Source organism: Nicotiana sylvestris, chromosome 7 (assembly GCF_000393655.2).
Source record: "Nicotiana sylvestris chromosome 7, ASM39365v2, whole genome shotgun sequence".
Lineage (NCBI taxonomy): Eukaryota > Viridiplantae > Streptophyta > Magnoliopsida > Solanales > Solanaceae > Nicotiana > Nicotiana sylvestris.
In genome coordinates this window covers 134052020-134072638 of record NC_091063.1, presented here as the reverse complement: position 1 = coordinate 134072638, position 20619 = coordinate 134052020, and positions in this window count along the sequence as shown.

Genomic DNA, 20619 nt, shown 5'->3' with positions numbered 1-20619 from the left:
AATAACTCCCAAAATTTTTCTTCAATTATGTGGAAATATTGTACGGTTTTCTTGTTCGTTTGCGTGTGTAATTTTATTGATGCATTTAAAAATACAAAAATAATATAATGTAATATGTGTTGCATGTGCATTTAGGATTTAGTTTTTCAATTTAGGAATTAACAAGTTTTACAAAAAGAAAATCACAAAAATATGTAATTGTTGTAATTTTGTCATTTAAATGTGCCCTTATGTGATTTCATTTTTTTGATTTGCATGTTAATTATTGTAAGTGTTAATTAATAATTGTAGTTAGATTTTACAATTAATTAGGAATTGTATTTAAATCAGAAAATTAAAGAAGAAAAAGAAAAGAATTCAAAAAATAAAGAAGGATTCGGACTGGGCCAATTTTTAAAAGAAAATCAGGCCCAAAGGTTACACCTCCTACCCGGCCCAGATCTGCCAACCCAAAAAACCATCAAACGACGTAGTATAGGGCAAGAACTACGTCATTTTGATGATACCCATCCAGGTAATTTCCAGACAATCAAACGACGCCGTATTGGTATTTTTTATCTGAACCGTTGATCAAATAGATCCAACGGTCCAGTTCAGATCTTTAATTAAACCAAACGACGTCGTATGATTGAATTTAATCGGGGCCGTTCATTGATTTTTGATCTGATGGTTCCAGGTCAGTCCTCTATACCCGACCCACCTACATCTGAGACCGACCCAATCCCCACTAAAACCAAAACGACACCGTTTAGTTAAATGAACTGATCCCGACCGTAGATCTTACTTGATCCAACGGACGAGATCAGACCACCCCTCCCCTATATAAGTTAAATTCATACCCTAGCCCTCTAACCAAACACCCCCCTCCCTCTCATGTTCATCATCGTCCCTAAGACGATGCCCCCAAACCCTAGCCGCCCTAGCTCCCCCTCGCTTGAAACCCGGCGGCAACTACACCGCCTGTCACCAAACCAACACCCTAAGACCACCTGACCATCCTCTATCCAAATCTGGTAACCACTAAGCTCGAATCTTCCTGGAGTTTCTCGAATCTTCATTTGAAGATTCGAGCCAAACTCATATCCAAACCAACCAGTCCCTAATTAATACCATAGCACCCCCTAACCGGCCTCGTTACAGATCTGTTAGTTGTTCACCTTGAATCACCCTACATCGTCTCGAATCTTCAATCGAAGATTCGAGCATAACTTGAACCTACCCCAATGCACCCCAAACCCACACCAGTCACTCTCCTAACCTCACTCGTAACCAAACCAAACTTGGTTTGGTTCGAATCTGACCAGAAATGGTTGAGCCCTAAATCAAACCTTCAAGAACCCTAAAATCCCAAATTTTGGATTCTGCCCAAATTGAATAGAAAGTTGGGGTCTAATCGACCTTAATCGAAGTATTTTCAGTTGAGAATACTTCGACTAAGGTCTGTTTGATTTCAAAATGTCCGAATCAGAGTTTCAAAGACTGGGTCCGTATTGATTCTGTTATTATGAGGTATTTTTTTCTTTCCTTCGTGTTTATTTTCATTATTTACGTATCTGTTTATTTACTATGTTGATTTTGGTTGTTGTTAAGTCACACTGACTCTATTTATTTTCAAAGGACCTTTTATTTGGTCCAATTTTGTCTGTTATTTATAGTCGTCCTACCTGTATGTGTTATAAATGGTGAAATCGAGTCCTAAATTGCATCGCTTACTTAATTCCCTGTTAGCCTATAAATTCGTCAATAACACTGTTTGATAGTTGCTTTGTTACTAATTTGTTTAAGTGTCAATTGTAATGTGCAGTCGATTAATAAGTGGTGTCGATTAATTATTTTCCGTTAAATCCTTGATTCTGGCAATAATCCTGAAATTATTTGAATTGCTTGTTTTCATTGTTTGCTGATCAATGTCAGCTATAATATGCAATCATTTGATTAAGCTTCATTGACTAGTCTGTCTGTATAGACTGAATCATTCAACATTCTGTTTGGTTTTAATTCTGATTGTTAATTACCCGATTATTTAAAATTCTGTAAATATTGTTCTGAATTGGAAATCTAATGTTGTTCTGCATTAAAATCTTAGGATTTGGTTATAGCTGTTCAATCAGAAACTAGTGTTGAACAGATGATAAAACCTGTTTTGTATTAGATTCTGATTTTGTATTAGGGGCAGTATTTTGAGATTTTTCAGAAGTAGTTAAGGGTTAGTTTGGGGGAAATAAACTACATGAATACTTGTTTAAGGGCTGTTGAATATTCAAACTTGTTAGTGGACTGATTTGAGACATTCCTAAGTGGGTTTGTGTAAAGATAATAGACAACTAATGGTAGGGTTCAATAATGTGTTTGTTTAAAGAATACTGGGGAACAAAAGAAGATGGGGGGGCTAAAATTAAGGGAAAAGGTATCCTTAGTGGCTGATTAATTAGAAAATCCAAAATTAGTGTTATTTGAGTGGAAATTTCTGATTTTAAAAGGGGAAAAGGGGTCCGGGCAGTAGGCTGAAAAGAAGGAAAATAAGTTGTATAAGAAGAGGTGTTAGGGACTGATTTCAGGAGAACATAGAGAACATAGAGAACAGATAGAGAAGGGAGACAGAAAACAAAAAAAAATACAAAGAGAGAAGACATATGAAAAAAGAAAAGAGATAGAGAAAAAGAGGGGAAGAGAGACAGAAGATACAGACATAGAAAAAAACAGAAAGAGAAAAACAGAAAAAACAAAGAGCACACACACACACACACAGAGAAAAGAGAAACAGAACAGAAAAAATAAGAGAAGAAAGAAAGAAAAATCAGAAATATTGTTTTCCTCATATCTGTCCGGACTTGTTTGGTGATACTGTTCGTTTGAATCTGAAATTTTCCTAAGATTTCTGCTACTGTGCGTCTGGTTTTCACGGGTCTTGCTGTTTTTGCTCAAATCTGCTGAATCATTGGCATTTTTCTGCTGTTGGGTTTTCTGTTGCTGTTGTTGCTGAAATATTACCTCTTTTACCCTCATTTCCAGGTATATATCTGTAGACTCATGTCATGAAAAGGTTCAATATTGCAAATAAATGAAGTTTGGAATTGCAATTATGTCCTCCACTCATTCAAATCTATTAGTTAAATTTCAGTTTTTTTTAGTTAGCTAATGTAGTATTATACTTGACATGAGCGCTATTAGCCAACTTGCCTTTTGGAGAAGTATAAACTCTGCTGTAATCTTATTTATTCTGAAGTAGTGGTAACATTTATTTTCGAATTGTCAAGATAGGGAACACGGCAGAAAGCTGACCATTAATTAAATTTTGTAATCTTGTTGGCTAAGTATAGGATAGTATGGAAATCTCAAGGAACCACATTACTAGTATATCTCGTCAAGCATCCGATTTTTGTTTAAAGCTAGATGATGTAAGTTGTTTCTTGTTCGTATGTGGCATGATAACGGTTATGTGTATAACTATAAAGTGAGAGGGGAATTGATATAATCCGTTACGTTTAAGATATTGGAACATTACGGATAGTTCAGATGTATAATTACGTTACATGTAATGTCATTTTATTAAATAAATTTGTAGATTAGTTCTCTTTCTTAATAACAAATGGCCTATTTATTTTAGGAATGCGATTAACTCATTTCTTAAAAATAATATATAAATAATGTAAATGATTTTACAAAGTGTAGATTTAGTATTTGTAAATAGCTTGCATAAGTCGAAAAAAAATTGGTTTAATTTTACCTATCCCAAACTCAATCATCGTAAGCAAATTAACCAAATAATTAAAACTTTGGACTAAAAACTAGTCGTTTAGAAGAAAGTCGGATTTACAAATACGAATTGCAACATTTTAAGTCAAAGATATGCAAGTAGAGTTCGCTCCGAATAGAATAATGGAAATTCTTCGAAAACTATTAGTTTGCTTATCAATTAAATTTTTCCTAGTTTTTTACACGTAATTCGCTTTTGGTAAGTTTTTCAAACATATACACTTAGTCTTAAGCTTAGGAAAATGATAAATAACATGTGCATATAATTATCAAGTACTGAAGGTACATATACCGTATTCACGATAAAACGGTAGTTTTAGTTACATGTTATTTATTTTTCATCTCATTAATTCTTTTAGTCTGAATAGTTTTTAAGGTATATAATTCACCCGCTTAAAAAAATATATATAATTTGTGGCCAACACCTAATAAATTTTGATTTTTTAAGAAATCTTGAGACATTTCATTCGGTGATTTCCCATGGTTTTCATATTTAAAAATAAATGGACATAATAAACAGTTGTAGAAAATTTATATTACCATCAAAAAATATTTTGTGTAATTGGGGACACGTTCGCGTGACATGATTACATTTCTAAAGACAATTCGGAGTATGCGTTCGCGCAACTTCGAGCAAACTTTCTTAATAAAAGGGGTTTTTTCGGAGGATATTTAAATTAAATTAATTTCATATAACCCGAGATGTGCAGTTCACTATTTAATCATACAAGAGTGACGAATGTTCGTAATTTTATTTTAAGCACAATTTTGAACATAATTTTTTTTTTATAATAAAAAATATAAAAATATTATCAATTTTATTGTGTACAAGTATGCGTGACACGATTCTTTACATTTATAAAAAATATATAATACAAATATACGTACGCGTGATTCGTTTCAAGAAAGGTCTATAATTGTAAATAATCTAAATAAAATCAATAACCAAATCATGCAACAAGAAAAAATGTATTTAGTAAATCAAGATAATTAGGCCAAGTATAAAAACGGTTAAGCGACCGTGCTAGAATCACGGAATTCGGGAATACCTAACACCTTCTCCCGGATTAACAAAATTCCTTACCCGGATTTTTGGTTCGTAGAATGACAAACAGAGTCATATTTTCCTCGATTCGGGATTAAAACCGGTGACTTGGGACGCCATAAAATTCCCAGGTGGCGACTCTGAAATTAATAAGGAATCCCATTTCGATTGTCCTTTAATTGGAAAAACTCCCTTATACCCTTTACAGGGTATAGGAAAAAGGGAGGTATGACAGCTCTAGCGACTCTGCTGGGGATTAAAGTGTTATGACCCAGAACCACTGGTTCAGGGTTTAAGAATTCGAGCTTAAAATAACTATTATAGTTGGCTTTATTTATTATCTGATTTTTACATGTTTATGCTTAAGGTGCTAAATGTTGCTTTTTACCGTTTTAATATTATCTGAATTGTGTATATAAAACGGCTACGAAACCCTTCTTCTTTTTGAGTCTTTTGAATTTATGGTGCACACGTGCGCGTGGCCCACCTTTCTGTTAGAAGTCATACCAAATAAGACGAAGTTGGGACAAGTAACTAGGCCGGGTAGATTTTCGTGCTCCCGGTACGTTGCCCCCATTTCGGCTCAAGCTGTCCATTTGGGTAAGCCATGTCTAGAACAATCTGCCTCAGGTTTTTCACTTAGAATAACTCAGCCTCGTATCGGATCCCTAGTAGGAACGTCTATTTGCATCATGTACATTTGACCTTGGAGACTCAACACAGGGGTTGGGTCTGTCTAGGACAGGTGAACCCGAAATGAAAAGACCATCCTGATGCATCCTACTTGCTACGTGTGCATTCATTTGCCTCGGATTTGCTTGTTGACCAGCTTAATTGAAAGAAAATCATTGTGAGAGCCGAGAAATAAAATGGGTTGTTTTAGAAAATTCCCAAAATAGTTTCAAATTTTGAAAAAAAAAAGAAGAAGAAGTGTTAAATAAAAAAAATGATTTTTCTTTTTATTAGTGTCTTTTTTCAAAAAGAGTTTTGATTTTGTTAAAATTAATCGCAGATACAAAATGAGCACTACCCAAAACCCACCATTCGCAGATGTAGATGAGTTTCTATTTCGGCTTTAGATGTGGTGGCATGAGTTAGGAGAAGATGGTCAGAAATGGGTCACTAAGCATTTGGGAACTCTCACAGATATTATGAAAGTTAAACCACGTAATGATTTGATTGCGGCGTTAGTAACTTTTTGGGACCCTGTTCACAATATCTGTTACGCAACGCCTTCCTGATGATCTTTGGAAGGGCAACGTAAGGCTAAGCAACCGATGTCAGTGCGGTTGCTGTCCGCCAATGAGGTCCTCGCCGCACGCTAGACTAGATTGTCAGTGCCGTGCGGGAAAACCAATGTCGTGGGCAATTGCGGAAGCTTGAGAGAGAGAATTGAGTTTTGAATGATGATGATGATTTTATTGCTGAATGAAAATGATGATTACAATGATGTGGTGTCGAGGGGGAGAGACACCAGAAAATGCTGATTGAAATGTTTGATTGTTTGGTCCCCCTTAATAATGCTTAAAAAAAATAAACCAACATTACAAGACTAGCCCTAATAAAGCTGTAGAAGCACACTGAAATGAAAATGATGAAAACTAGTCTATGATTACAATGAAAAGGACTTAGATTATTACAAGGAAAAACTAAGTCCGATGGCAGCATCTTTGTCTTGCGGGTCTGCGCGCGCGTTGCTGTGGGCGCGCGCGACACTTGATGTGCTGGCCTGAGGCTGGGCACTGGTGCTTGGCATCAGGGTCTGTGCGCGAGGCGCTGCTGGAATGGGCCTGCAGCTGGGCGCTGGCGAGGCATCAGGATCTGCGCGCGCGGCATTGTCAGGGCGCGCGGCGCTGTTGTCATTGGCCAGCCCTTGGGCGCTGGCGAGAGGCATCGGTGGGGCGACAGAGGCACATGCGCGCTTGTCACTTGGCGCAGCCAAGACCACGGGGCCGACCATGGCGCTAGGCATTGTGAGGCTTGCTAGGCCGCCATGGGGCGCGGCCAAGGGGTCATGGGGCATGTCTGGAAAGCAGCCCATGACATTCTCCCCCACCTGAGTTGGCGCCGTCCTCGGAGCCTTATGATGATGATGATGATTCTGATGGTTGTTGGATGGGAGGTCTGCGCCCCTCTGTTCTTTGAGCTTGCTGTTGTAGCGAAGCAATGATTGCATGCGGCTGACATGGAAGACTGGATGGATCTTCCACCAGGATGGAGTTTTCACCTGGTATGTGGACTTCCCAATGCGTTTTTCAATGGGCAGGGGCCCGATGTATTTTTGTTGCAGCCGAGGGTCATGGGTCCTTTCTGCAAACAAGTACCGCTTTGGGATGCATAGCATTACTTTGTCCCCTGGTTGATGTTGGGCAAAGCAAAGATTTTGTTCGGTGAACCTTTTTGCCCGCTCTTGGGCCCTGATGAGATAGCTCCGCACTATCTCCATGTTGCGCTCCCATTCGCTCGAGAAGTTGGCAGCTCGAGGAGATTTCGGCATGGTTGATGCATTCACCGTTTGCGGGAGAAGCGGTTGCTGTCCGGTAACAATTTCAAAAGGGCTCTTGTTTGTATGATGGCTCTTTTGAGAATTGAAACACAGTTGAGCAGCATCCAGGAGCTTCACCCAATGCTTCTGTGATCCGGTTGCGAAGTTGCGGAGATATTCCTCCAGCATGTCATCGAACCGGTCTGTCTGGCCATCCGATGGTGGATGGATGTCTGTGTTGTGACTCAATGTTGACCCAAAGCACCTGAAGAGATGGGTCCAGAAGTTGCTAGTGAAGCGTGAGTCGCGCCTACTAACAATGTTTTTGGGCAGGCCCCAATGTTTGACAATGTGCGAGAAGAAGAGTCGAGCTGTATCTTCTGCTGAGATGTTTTGCGGGGCTGCTATGAAAGTTGCATAGTCTGAAAATTGATCTATGACAACCATGATGGATGCAAGATTGCCGACTTGGGGCAATCCCGTGATGAATCTGAGGGAAACACTTTCCCATGGTCTCTGAGGGACATGTAATGGCTGCGAGGGTCCCGGCTGTGATGGGTGATCCGACTTGTCCTTGTGGCATGGCTGACAAGTCTTCACACGATGATGAGCGTCACCAGTCTTTTGAGGCCGATGACATGATGGACTGATTGTTGCTGCGAAGGGTAGCCTGAACCTGAGGTTCATGTCTGTTGACTACCTTCTCCAACTGCATGGCCGAGATGTTTTCAGCGGCCATCTTTATGGGAAAGCATGGTATGGTGCAGGGCTTGGCCCCTTTTTCTCCCATCATCAGGAGCATGTTGGCATAATGGTACTGGAATGGTGTTGGTTTGCCTCATGAACTCCAAACCCACTATGATGTCGAAGTCATCTATGATTGCGATGCGCAGGTCGATGCTTCCTTTGTATGGGCCAAGTTTCACTGGGACATTTGTAGCTGTTCCACCCAATGTCTGAGGTGGTGAGTTGATAGCCTTGACGCGGCCTTTGCTCTTTTGTACCACAAGACCTAGGCGCTCTACTTGCGTTGATGACAAGTAGTTATGGGTGGCACCCGTGTCTATCAATGCGTGAAGGGGCTTGCCGTTCACTTTCAATTCGACGAACATTAGGGTCCTCGCTTGCTTAGGAGGTCCTTCGTCCATCTTTTCTTTCCCTTTCCTGGTGATCGGGACTGATGTTTTCTTAGGAGGACATGCACTGGTCCCCGCTAAGGCATGAGGGATAGAGCCAACAATTGCATTGAAGGCGCCTACCTGGTTGTCTTCAGATGTGTCTGATGCATCTGTCTCATCCTCGACAGTCTGATGAGCATTGACCTTGATGTTTGGGCATTCATTGTTCCAATGTGCCCCGCCGCAATGACGGCATTCTGAAGGAGGCTTTCTCCCCTGATTGTTGTTGATGGATGCAGCACTGTTGCTGTTGGAGGGAGGAGTCTTAGTTTTGGATGCACTCCGATCTCCCCCACTTTTGCTTGGGCCACCATTGCTGGGATGGTGCCCGTTGGATCCCCCTCGGACAGACGGCTGGGGCCTGTCGTTCTGAGTTCCCAAATGATAGTCGCCAAGGCATTCTGCAGCTTGAATGGCCTTGGGCAGGGTGTCTACCCGTTGTCGTTGTAGTTCCATACGGGCATGAGGTTTCAAACCTTCTATGAATGCGAAGAGTTTGTCTTTGTCCCCCATGTCGCGTATGTTTAGCATGAGTGCGGAGAATTCGCGCACGTACTCCCTCACTGATCTGGTGTGGCGGAGGTCCCGTAGCTTTCTCCTGGAATTGTATTCCACATTTTCGGGAAAGAACTGCAGGCGTATGGCTACCTTCAATTCGTCCCATGTCTGAAGAGTATCTTCACCGGCCTTGATGGCTTCGTGTTTGACCCGCCACCAAAGTTTGGCATCGCCCTGAAGATACATGGCAGCAGTCGCTACCTTTTTGGATTCCTCCAAATGGCCGACGGCATCGAAGTATTGTTCGATGTCGAAGATGAAGTTTTCCACTTCTTTAGCATCCCGGGATCCGTCGTATGGCTTTGGCTCCGGTATCTTAAGCTTTTGTGGAATGGGGTTGAGGTTTGCTGCACCCCTGATGTGATGGTCGCCTTCTCGAAGTAGGCTCTGTAAGGCAGCATTGACAACGTTGAGCTTGTCAGTCAAGTCGTTTATGGTTTGCTGCATGGCAGTTAGTCTGTCTGCCTCATGTTGCTGATGGGCTAAATCGTCGGCACGCTCCTGTTGGAGGTCCTCAAATTTGCCATGGATGTTGGCAGTTTCAATGGCTGCCGTTTGTCGGTCCTCGTCGGAGTCACGACTGATGTTTGCAATGTCATTTTCGGCCTGCCGCATTCGGCGGTCCAGGTCGTCCAACCTTTGCACTAGGTTGTTGCTTTGATCAGGCACCGTTTCTACGATGGGTCGTAATCGGTCAACCGTCTCTTCTAGGGATGCTAGACGCTCCCCATGATTCACCATGGTCAGAAATGGTGATGATGGCAAATGTTTTCCCTCGTCCGATGTCGAGCCTAGGCTCTGATACCAACTGTTACGCAACGCCTTCCTGATGATCTTTGGAAGGGCAACGTAAGGCTAAGCAACCGATGTCAGTGCGGTTGCTGTCCGCCAATGAGGTCCTCGCCGCACGCTAGACTAGATTGTCAGTGCCGTGCGGGAAAACCAATGTCGTGGGCAATTGCGGAAGCTTGAGAGAGAGAATTGAGTTTTGAATGATGATGATGATTTTATTGCTGAATGAAAATGATGATTACAATGATGTGGTGTCGAGGGGGAGAGACACCAGAAAATGCTGATTGAAATGTTTGATTGTTTGGTCCCCCTTAATAATGCTTAAAAAAAATAAACCAACATTACAAGACTAGCCCTAATAAAGCTGTAGAAGCACACTGAAATGAAAATGATGAAAACTAGTCTATGATTACAATGAAAAGGACTTAGATTATTACAAGGAAAAACTAAGTCCGATGGCAGCATCTTTGTCTTGCGGGTCTGCGCGCGCGTTGCTGTGGGCGCGCGCGACACTTGATGTGCTGGCCTGAGGCTGGGCACTGGTGCTTGGCATCAGGGTCTGTGCGCGAGGCGCTGCTGGAATGGGCCTGCAGCTGGGCGCTGGCGAGGCATCAGGATCTGCGCGCGCGGCATTGTCAGGGCGCGCGGCGCTGTTGTCATTGGCCAGCCCTTGGGCGCTGGCGAGAGGCATCGGTGGGGCGACAGAGGCACATGCGCGCTTGTCACTTGGCGCAGCCAAGACCACGGGGCCGACCATGGCGCTAGGCATTGTGAGGCTTGCTAGGCCGCCATGGGGCGCGGCCAAGGGGTCATGGGGCATGTCTGGAAAGCAGCCCATGACATATCTTTCGTTTCTCTGATTTCGAGCTTACTCCTACATTAGAAGAGATAGCCGAATATGCTGGTTTTGACGGAGATTTAAGAAATCAAAATCTGATATTTCCAAAGGCTCCCTCAGTGCATCGATTCTTTGGTCTTCTGAACATCAGTAATCAAATAAGAAAAAGCAATATTGTCAACGGGTGTTGTTCTTTCAACTTCCTATATTCAAGTTTCGGAAAGCCGGACGGATTTGAAATTCATGAAAAGGGCCTTACTAATAAATCGAACAAAGACACTTGGCAGATTCACCGTCGCTTCGCTTTCATGGTGACTTTTCTAGGAATCATGGTCTTCCCAAACAAAGAACGAACAATTGATATTCACACAGACAAAGTCGTACAGGTCCTCACTACCAAGGAAAATCACACCCTTGCCCCGATCATTCTCTCCGACATTTATCGGGCGTTGACTTTATGTAAATCAGGGGCAAAGGTCTTCGAAGGGTGCAAAATTTTGTTGCAAATGTGGATGATTGAACATCTCCAACATCAGCCCAAGTTCATGCAGTATGGTCCAAGCAATGATAATTTTATCGAGAGTTATGAAGAAAGAATAAAAGATTATAAGTCTCCAGAAGGGATAGAAGCCAGGGTATCTCATCTAAGATCTTTAACGGCAAGTCAAATTGAGTGGACTTTGGGATGGCTCCCGACAAGAGAAGTGATACACATGTCAACCTTGAATAGTTATTTGCTGCTATTGGGATTGAGAAGCATCCAGCCATATGCGCCGCAGAGAGTTCTAAGACAACTAGGGAGATACCAAGTGGTGCCTGATGATGAGGATTTGAGTATGCAAGTAATCGAGTTACACCCCAAAGCCACTCTTCCCGAAGCTTTAATTCAGCAGATGTGGAATGGATGTCGATACTTGAAAGATGATACTCAAGTTCCAGACACAACAAAGGGCGAGATAAATCCAGGATATGCAAGGTAGTTTGAGAAACGATCCCGCGTGGATGATGCACCAGAAACCGATCTGAGAAGGCCTATAAAAAGACCCCATGTTCAAACCTTTAATGATAAAATCCAAGAACGATTGATTTGGGGAGAAAAGGAAAAGGGGTACAAAGAACCTATTCATGCCTTAAAGGAAAGTCTGAGGAACCTCAATTTGGAGAAAGACTTACAAGCACAAGAAGCAGAAGATGAAAAGAAGAGTCTGGCTTGTGAAAATAAAAATCTTCACGCTCAATTTCAAAAAATGAAGAAAGCTTCTGAAACACCAATGAGAAGTTGGAAAGATAAAAAAATCATCGCCAGTCTTTTGGAAAAAATGCAAGATTATGATTCCATTTTGGCAAAAACCGAAAAGGCATTGGGCAAAGCTAAAGAAAGAATCATACAATTAAACGAGGAGGCCAGATCTAATAAGGAACGCTAAGTAATGCAATCCGAAGAAGACAGGGCTCAATTCAAGAAAGAGAAAGACCGTTGGATGCATTCAGAAGCTCAACTCCATACACAATTGGAAGAAGCGAGAAGGTACAACAGAGAACATCAACACGCAGACATTGACAGAAAAAGAGCACAGGCGAGACTCGATCAGGCCAGACTCCGAGCTCAATTAGAGTCATCTTTAGATCGCGAAGACTGTATCAGAGATATAGCCACCACTCACCAACAGCAACTGCAAAACCAAGACCAACGTCTCCAAGACTTCAGGGCACAAATCCATGATTTAGTGGTTTACACCTCTCAAAGTTATGTGAACTGCCAAGGGATGGATTATGAAAGGTTTATAAAGCATGCACCTATTTTTGCCGGTCATCTGGAAATGGAGTTAGAAAGAATGTATCGCACGCTAGGAGGTCAGCCGGGTCAAGCCCCACCATGAGCAGATGATCCAATGATTGAAAACAAAAGTGGGAAGTGGAGCATGTTCAGAGTTGTTAAGAGTTATGTCTTTTGTTTGATTTGGGTTTGTGTCGAGTTTTTAAACCATTTTCTTATAATGTTTTCCAAATGTAATGTCTGTTCCATCTTTGTATTATTTCAAGAATAAATAAAAGTGTTGACAATTGCTTTACATCCGAACTACGCAAGGTCTGATTCACGCGGGGACATGATACGTAGGCAATCTCTATAAGATTCGACCACAATCAAAAGAAGGAATAAAATAAAGAGTGAGTGACAATAAAAAGAAATATCAAGAAAAGCTGGGATGACACAAGCAACCGAGCAAATACATGATAGAAAAGGGTTATTTGTCTAGGAACATTGCATCTCAATGTGTAATTATATATGTGTTAAACTCTCAAAACTAACAAGTTTGCTCATTTCCAGAATTCAAGCAGTTAGATTTTCTAAGAGTATACTGGCATATTATCATTATCACACCAGATCAAAAGGACCGATACCCGAAAGCATGTCTATCCCGGATGTCGACACAGGTATTGAGATAGAGGAGATGGACGTCGGTAAAATGAAAGAAGAGATGCTTAAACTTAAGCAACAAATGGCCGAGATGTATCGGGCTTGGTCTACAGGACAATCGCCCCCATCTTACCCAGCTAACCCTGCCTCCACCCCATCAGTAGCCCAAACTCAGGATAGTCCTACCACTGAACTATCCCCGAGTTTCCCCATCTACCAGCACTACCGAGGCACCACCTCTCATACACCGCAGTCTCCACCTCCTAAACCAGTTCCATACCCTCCTCCACCAGTAACTCCTGTCTTCGTGGCACCTCCCCCAGCTACATTCCACAAATCTCCTAGTGAGCCTATATTCCAGGCCCAGGACAACCAATACTACCCCCGGAGCCCACTTTCAAAGCCTCCAAAATCTATTCATTTACTCCCCGTTTTGACCTCCCAACAGAAATTGACAAGCCAGTCAAAAATACCGAACAAGAAGAGATGTTCAGGAAGGTCAAAAGCTTAGAACAATCGTTCCGAGACATGCGAGGGTTAGGAGGGCAGGTCAGTGTGGCCTACAAGGACTTATGTTTGTTCCCAAATATGCAATTACCAGTTGGTTTCAAGATGCCCAAATTTGACCTATACAACGGGCACGGCGATCCAGTAGCCCACTTGAGGGGTTTCTGCAGCAAGATGCGAGGAGCTGAGGGAAGAGACGAATTATTAATGGCTTACTTCAGTCAAAGTTTGAGCGGATCAGCTTTGGAGTGGTATACCCGCCAGGACCATGGGAGATGGTACACCTGGGATGACCTGGCACAGGCATTTGCTTGTCACTTCCAATACAATCTGGAAATCATCCCAGATCGACTATCCTTGACAAAATTTGAGAAAAAGCACAATGAAAGTTTTAGAGAGTATGGTTTCCGGTGGAGGGAACAGGAAGCAAGGGTGGATCCTCCCATGAAGGAAAGTGAAATGGTAGACTACTTCCTACAAGCCTTGAAGCCAACTTACTATGCCCATTTGGTTTCAGCGATAGGAAAATCATTCAACGAAGTAGTGAAGATGGGAGGTATGGTGGAAGAAGCCCTCAAGACGAATAAAATCATGAGTTATTCGGCTATTAAGGCAACTACTCAAGCTATTCAAGGCGGAGTAGGAGGGATTGGAAAAGAAGAAAAGAGAGGAAGCGGTAATGGTTGATTCAGGAACTTGGTCGGGATCCAGAGGTTCACCTCATTACTACAATCAACATCGATCCCACCAACCAACTTATCACCATAATTCACCCCAACACTACTATCACCCGTCGGAACCTCATTTTTTCGTTAACCATGCGCAAGCATACAATCAGCCACCTGCCCACGCTCATTGGCATGCTCCTGTCATACCAAGTACCTACCCTTATCCGCGAGCCTATCCCGGACCAGGTTTCAGGCCTAATCAAGCATTCAGGGGTGAAAGGGGGCAGAAAAAGAAAACCTTCACTCCACTGGGAGAATCCTACACTAGTCTGTTCCACAGGCTAAGACAACTAGATATGCTAAGGCCGATACAATCCAAGCTGCCCAATCCCCCTCCAAAGAATCTGGACTACACCGTTAGTTGTGAGTATTGTTCTGGTACACCAGGCCATGATACAGAAAAATGCTGGCATTTAAAGAATGCAATACAAGAGCTGATTGATACTAATAAAATTGAAGTTCAAACCCCCGAAGCTCCCAATATCAACAGAAATCCAATGCCAGCTCATCAGGAGGCCAATATGATAGAAATAGTACGGGCTGATGGGGAAACAAAGAAGCCGTCACAAACCGTCATGATGATTCGGTCTTATGAAGCCAAGCCAGATGAACAGTTAGCAGAGGAGAAGTCGGTAGCTAAGCAGAACAAAAATGGTGATGAGCCATCTGTGGTAGTTGAGAAGGGATCTTCGAGCAAAATTGCTACGAAGCAGGTAGGATCAAAACTGATTGTACCAGGGATCGCCAGAAAACCCATCATAGTCGTGGAAGGAGCCCGTGTAGATCGGGTTATTATCAAGCCAGTAACCCAGTTACCAGTGATCAACAACAAGGCCATTCCATGGAACTATGAACGGGTGACGGTAATGTACAAAGGAAAAGAAGTCAAGGAAGAAGTCTGTGAGGTGCAAGGCTTGACTCGCTCGGGAAGATGTTTTACTCCCGAAGAGTTAAGAAAAATTAAAAATAATCCAACACCAATAAAGAAAGCTGTGACGGAAGAAGAAGCGGAAGAATTCTTGAGAAAGATGAAGCTCCACGACTATTCTATCGTGGAACAATTGAAAAAGACGCCCGCTCAAATTTCATTATTGTCATTGCTGATCCATTCGGACGAGCACCGTCAGGCTTTAATGAAGATCTTGAATGAGGCACACGTTCCCGATAAAATCTCCGTGAATCACTTGGAAAAAATAGCCAACAAAATCTTTAAGGCAAACAGAATCACATTTTCTAATGACGAATTGCCTGTGGAAGGTACTGAGCACAACAGAGCTCTTTACCTCACCTTAAAATGTGAAAACTCCGTAGTGACCCGGGTATTGGTTGACAACGGGTCAAGCGCAAACATCTGCCCTCTCTCCACTCTGAGCAAGTTGAAAATAAAAGAGGAGAGGATCCACAAGAATAATATTTGCGTACGGGGATTTGACGGTGGAAGCAGAGATTCATTTGGCGACATAGTGCTGGAACTGACAATAGGGCCAGTTGAATTCACAATGGAGTTTCAGGTGTTGGATATAGCTGTTTCTTATAATTTACTGTTGGGTCGACCATGAATACATACTGCTAAAGCAGTCCCATCAACACTACACCAGGTGGTCAAGTTTGAATGGGATAAGCAAGAAATAGTTGTGCATGGGGAAGACAGTTTAAATGCTCACAGCAGTGCCATTGTACCGGTCGAGGGAATAGAAAATGACCAGGGACCATGGGTTTACCAGGTTTCCGACACAATGTTGGTAGAGAAAATTCCGGAGGGAAAATACATTCCGAATCCAAATATAATGTAATATGTGTTGCATGTGCATTTAGGATTTAGTTTTTCAATTTAGGAATTAACAAGTTTTACAAAAAGAAAATCACAAAAATATGTAATTATTGTAATTTTGTCATTTAAATGTGCCCTTATGTGATTTCATTTTTTTGATTTGCATGTTAATTATTGTAAGTGTTAATTAATATTTATAGTTAGATTTTACAATTAATTAGGAATTGTATTTAAATCAGAAAATTAAAGAAGAAAAAGAAAAGAATTCAAAAAATAAAGAAGGATTCGGACTGGGCCAATTTTTAAAAGAAAATCAGGCCCAAAGGTTACACCTCCTACCCGGCCCAGATCTGCCAACCCAAAAAACCATCAAACGACGTAGTATAGGGCAAGAACTACGTCATTTTGATGATACCCATCCAGGTAATTTCCAGACAATTAAACGACGCCGTATTGGTATTTTTTTATCTGAACCATTGATCAAATAGATCCAACGGTCCAGTTCAGATCTTTAATTAAACCAAACGACGTCGTATGATTAAATTTAATCGGGGCCGTTCATTGATTTTTGATCTGATGGTTCCAGGTCAGTCCTCTATACCCGACCCACCTACATCTGAGACCGACCCAATCCCCACTAAAACCAAAACGGCACCGTTTAGTTAAATGAACTGATCCCGACCGTAGATCTTACCTGATCCAACAGACGAGATCAGACCACCCCTCCCCTATATAAGTTAAATTCATACCCCAGCCCCCTAACCAAACACCCCCCTCCCTCTCCTGTTCATCATCGTCCCTAAGACGATGCCCCTAAACCCTAGCCGCCCTAGCTCCCCCTCGCCTGAAACCTGGCGGCAACTACGTTGTCGGTCACCAAACCAACACCCTAAGACCACCTGACCATCCTCTATCCAAATCTGGTAACCACTAAGCTCGAATCTTCCTGGAGTTTCTCGAATCTTCATTTAAAGATTCTAGCCAAACTCAGATCCAAACCAACTAGTCCCTAATTAACACCATAGCACCCCCTAACCGGCCTCGTTATAGATCTGTTAGTTGTTCACCTCGAATCACCCTACATCGTCTCGAATCTTCAATCGAAGATTCGAGCATAACTTGAACCTACCCCAATGCACCCCAAACCCACACCAGTCACTCTCCTAACCTCACTCGTAACCAAACCAAACTTGGTTTGGTTCGAATCTGACCAGAAACGGTTGAGCCCTAAATCAAACCTTCAAGAACCCTAAAATCCCAAATTTTGGATTCTGCCCAAATTGAATAGAAAGTTGGGGTCTAATCGACCTTAATCGAAGTATTTTCAGTTGAGAATACTTCGACTAAGGTCTGTTTGATTTCAAAATATCCGAATCAGAGTTTCAAAGACTGGGTCCGTATTGATTCTGTTATTATGAGGTATTTTTTTCTTTCCTTCGTGTTTATTTTCATTATTTACGTATCTGTTTATTTACTATGTTGATTTTGGTTGTTATTAAGTCACACTGACTCTATTTATTTTCAAAGGACCTTTTATTTGGTCCAATTTTGTCTGTTATTTATAGTCGTCCTAACTGTATGTGTTATAAATGGTGAAATCGAGTCCTAAATTGCGTCGCTTACTTAATTCCCTGTTAGCCTATAAATTCGTCAATAACACTGTTTGATAGTTGCTTTGTTACTAATTTGTTTAAGTGTCAATTGTAATGTGCAGTTGATTAATAAGTGGTGTCGATTAATTAGTTTCCGTTAAATCCCTGATTCTGGCAATAATCCTGAAATTATTTGAATTGCTTGTTTTCATTGTTTCCTAATCAATGTCAGCTATAATATGCAATCATTTGATTAAGCTTCATTGACTAGTCTGTCTGTATAGACTGAATCATTCAACATTCTGTTTGGTTTTAATTCTGATTGTTAATTACCCGATTATTTAAAATTCTGTAAATATTGTTCTGAATTGGAAATCTAATGTTGTTCTGCATTAAAACCTTAGGATTTGGTTATAGCTGTTCAATCAGAAACTAATGTTGAACAGATGATAAAACCTGTTTTGTATTGGATTCTGATTTTGTATTAGGGGCAGTATTTTGAGATTTTTCAGAAGTAGTTAAGGGTTAGTTTGGGGGAAATAAACTACATGAATACTTGTTTAAGGGCTGCTGAATATTCAAACTTGTTAGTGGACTGATTTGAGACATTCCTAAGTGGGTTTGTGTAAAGATAATAGACAACTAATGGTAGGGTTCAATAATGTGTTTGTTTAAAGAATACTGGGGAACAAAAGAAGATGGGGGGGGCTGAAATTAAGGGAAAAGGTATCCTTAGTGGCTGATTAATTAGAAAATCCAGACTTAGTGTTATTTGAGTGGAAATTTCTGATTTTAAAAGGGGAAAAGGGGTCCGGGCAGTAGGCTGAAAAGAAGAAAAATAAGTTGTATAAGAAGAGGTGTTAGGGACTGATTTCAGGAGAACATAGAGAACATAGAGAACATATAGAGAAGGGAGACAGAAAACAAAACAAAAAATACAAAGAGAGAAGACATATGAAAAAAGAAAAGAGATAGAGAAAAAGAGGGGAAGAGAGACAGAAGATACAGACATAGAAAAAAACAGAAAGAGAAAAACAGAAAAAACAAAGAGCATACACACACACACACAGAAAAGAGAAACAGAACAGAAAAAATAAGAGAAGAAAGAAAGAAAAATCAGAAATATTGTTTTCCTCATATCTGTCCGGACTTGTTTGGTGATACTGTTCGTTTGAATCTGAAATTTCCTAAGATTTCTGCTACTGTGTGTCTGGTTTTCACGGGTCTTGTTGTTTTTGCTCAAATCTGCTGAATCATTGGCATTTTTCTGCTGTTGGGTTTTCTGTTGCTGCTGTTGCTGAAATATTACCTCTTTTACCCTCATTTCCAGGTATATATCTGTAGACTCATGTCATGAAAAGGTTCAATATTGCAAATAAATGAAGTTTGGAATTGCAATTATGTCCTCCACTCATTCAAATCTATTAGTTAAATTTCAGTTTTTTTTAGTTAGCTAATGTAGTATTATACTTGACATGGGCGCTATTAGCCAATTTGCCTTTTGGAGAAGTATAAACTCTGCTGTAATCTTATTTATTCTGAAGTAGTGGTAACATTTATTTTCGAATTGTCAAGATAGGGAACACGGCAGAAAGCTGACCATTAATTAAATTTTGTAATCTTGTTGGCTAAGTATAGGATAGTATGGAAATCTCAAGGAACCACATTACTAGTATATCTCGTCAAGCATCCGATTTTTGTTTAAAGCTAGATGATGTAAGTTGTTTCTTGTTCGTATGTGGCATGATAACGGTTATGTGTATAACTATAAAGTGAGAGAGGAATTGATATAATCCGTTACGTTTAAGATATTGGAACATTACGGATAGTTCAGATGTATAATTACGTTACATGTAATGTCATTTTATTAAATAAATTTGTAGATTAGTTCTCTTTCTTAATAACAAATGGCCTATTTATTTTAGGAATGCGATTAACTCATTTCTTAAAAATAATATATAAATAATGTCAATGATTTTACAAAGTGTAGATTTAGTATTTGTAAATAGCTTGCATAAGTCGAAAAAAAATTGGTTTAATTTTACCTATCCCAAACTCAATCATCGTAAGCAAATTAACCAAATAATTAAAACTTTGGACTAAAAACTAGTCGTTTAGAAGAAAGTCGGATTTACAAATACGAATTGCAACATTTTAAGTCAAAGATATGCAAGTAGAGTTCGCTCCGAATAGAATAATGGAAATTCTTCGAAAACTATTAGTTTGCTTATCAATTAAATTTTTCCTAGTTTTTTACACGTAATTCGCTTTTGGTAAGTTTTTCAAACATATACACTTAGTCTTAAGCTTAGGAAAATGATAAATAACTTGTGCATATAATTACCAAGTACTGAAGGTACATATACCGTATTCACGATAAAACGGTAGTTTTAGTTATATGTTATTTATTTTTCATCTCATTAATTCTTTTAGTCTGAATAGTTTTTAAGGTATATAATTCACCCGCTTAAATAATATATATATAATTTGTGGCCAACACCTAATAAATTTTGATTTTTTTAGAAATCTCGAGACATTTCATTCGGTGATTTCCCATGGTTTTCATATTTAAAAATAAATAGACATAATAAACAGTTGTAGAAAATTTATATTACCATCAAAAAATATTTTGTGTAATTGGGGACACGTTCGCGTGACATGATTACATTTCTAAAGACAATTCGGAGTATGCGTTCGCGCAACTTCGAGCAAACTTTCTTAATAAAAGGGGTTTTTCGGAGGATATTTAAATTAAATTAATTTCATATAACCCGAGATGTGCAGTTCACTATTTAATCATACAAGAGTGACGAATGTTCGTAATTTTATTTTAAGCACAATTTCGAACATAATTTTTTTTTATAATAAAAAATATAAAAATATTATCAATTTTATTGTGTACACGTATGCGTGACACGATTCTTTACATTTATAAAAAATATATAATACG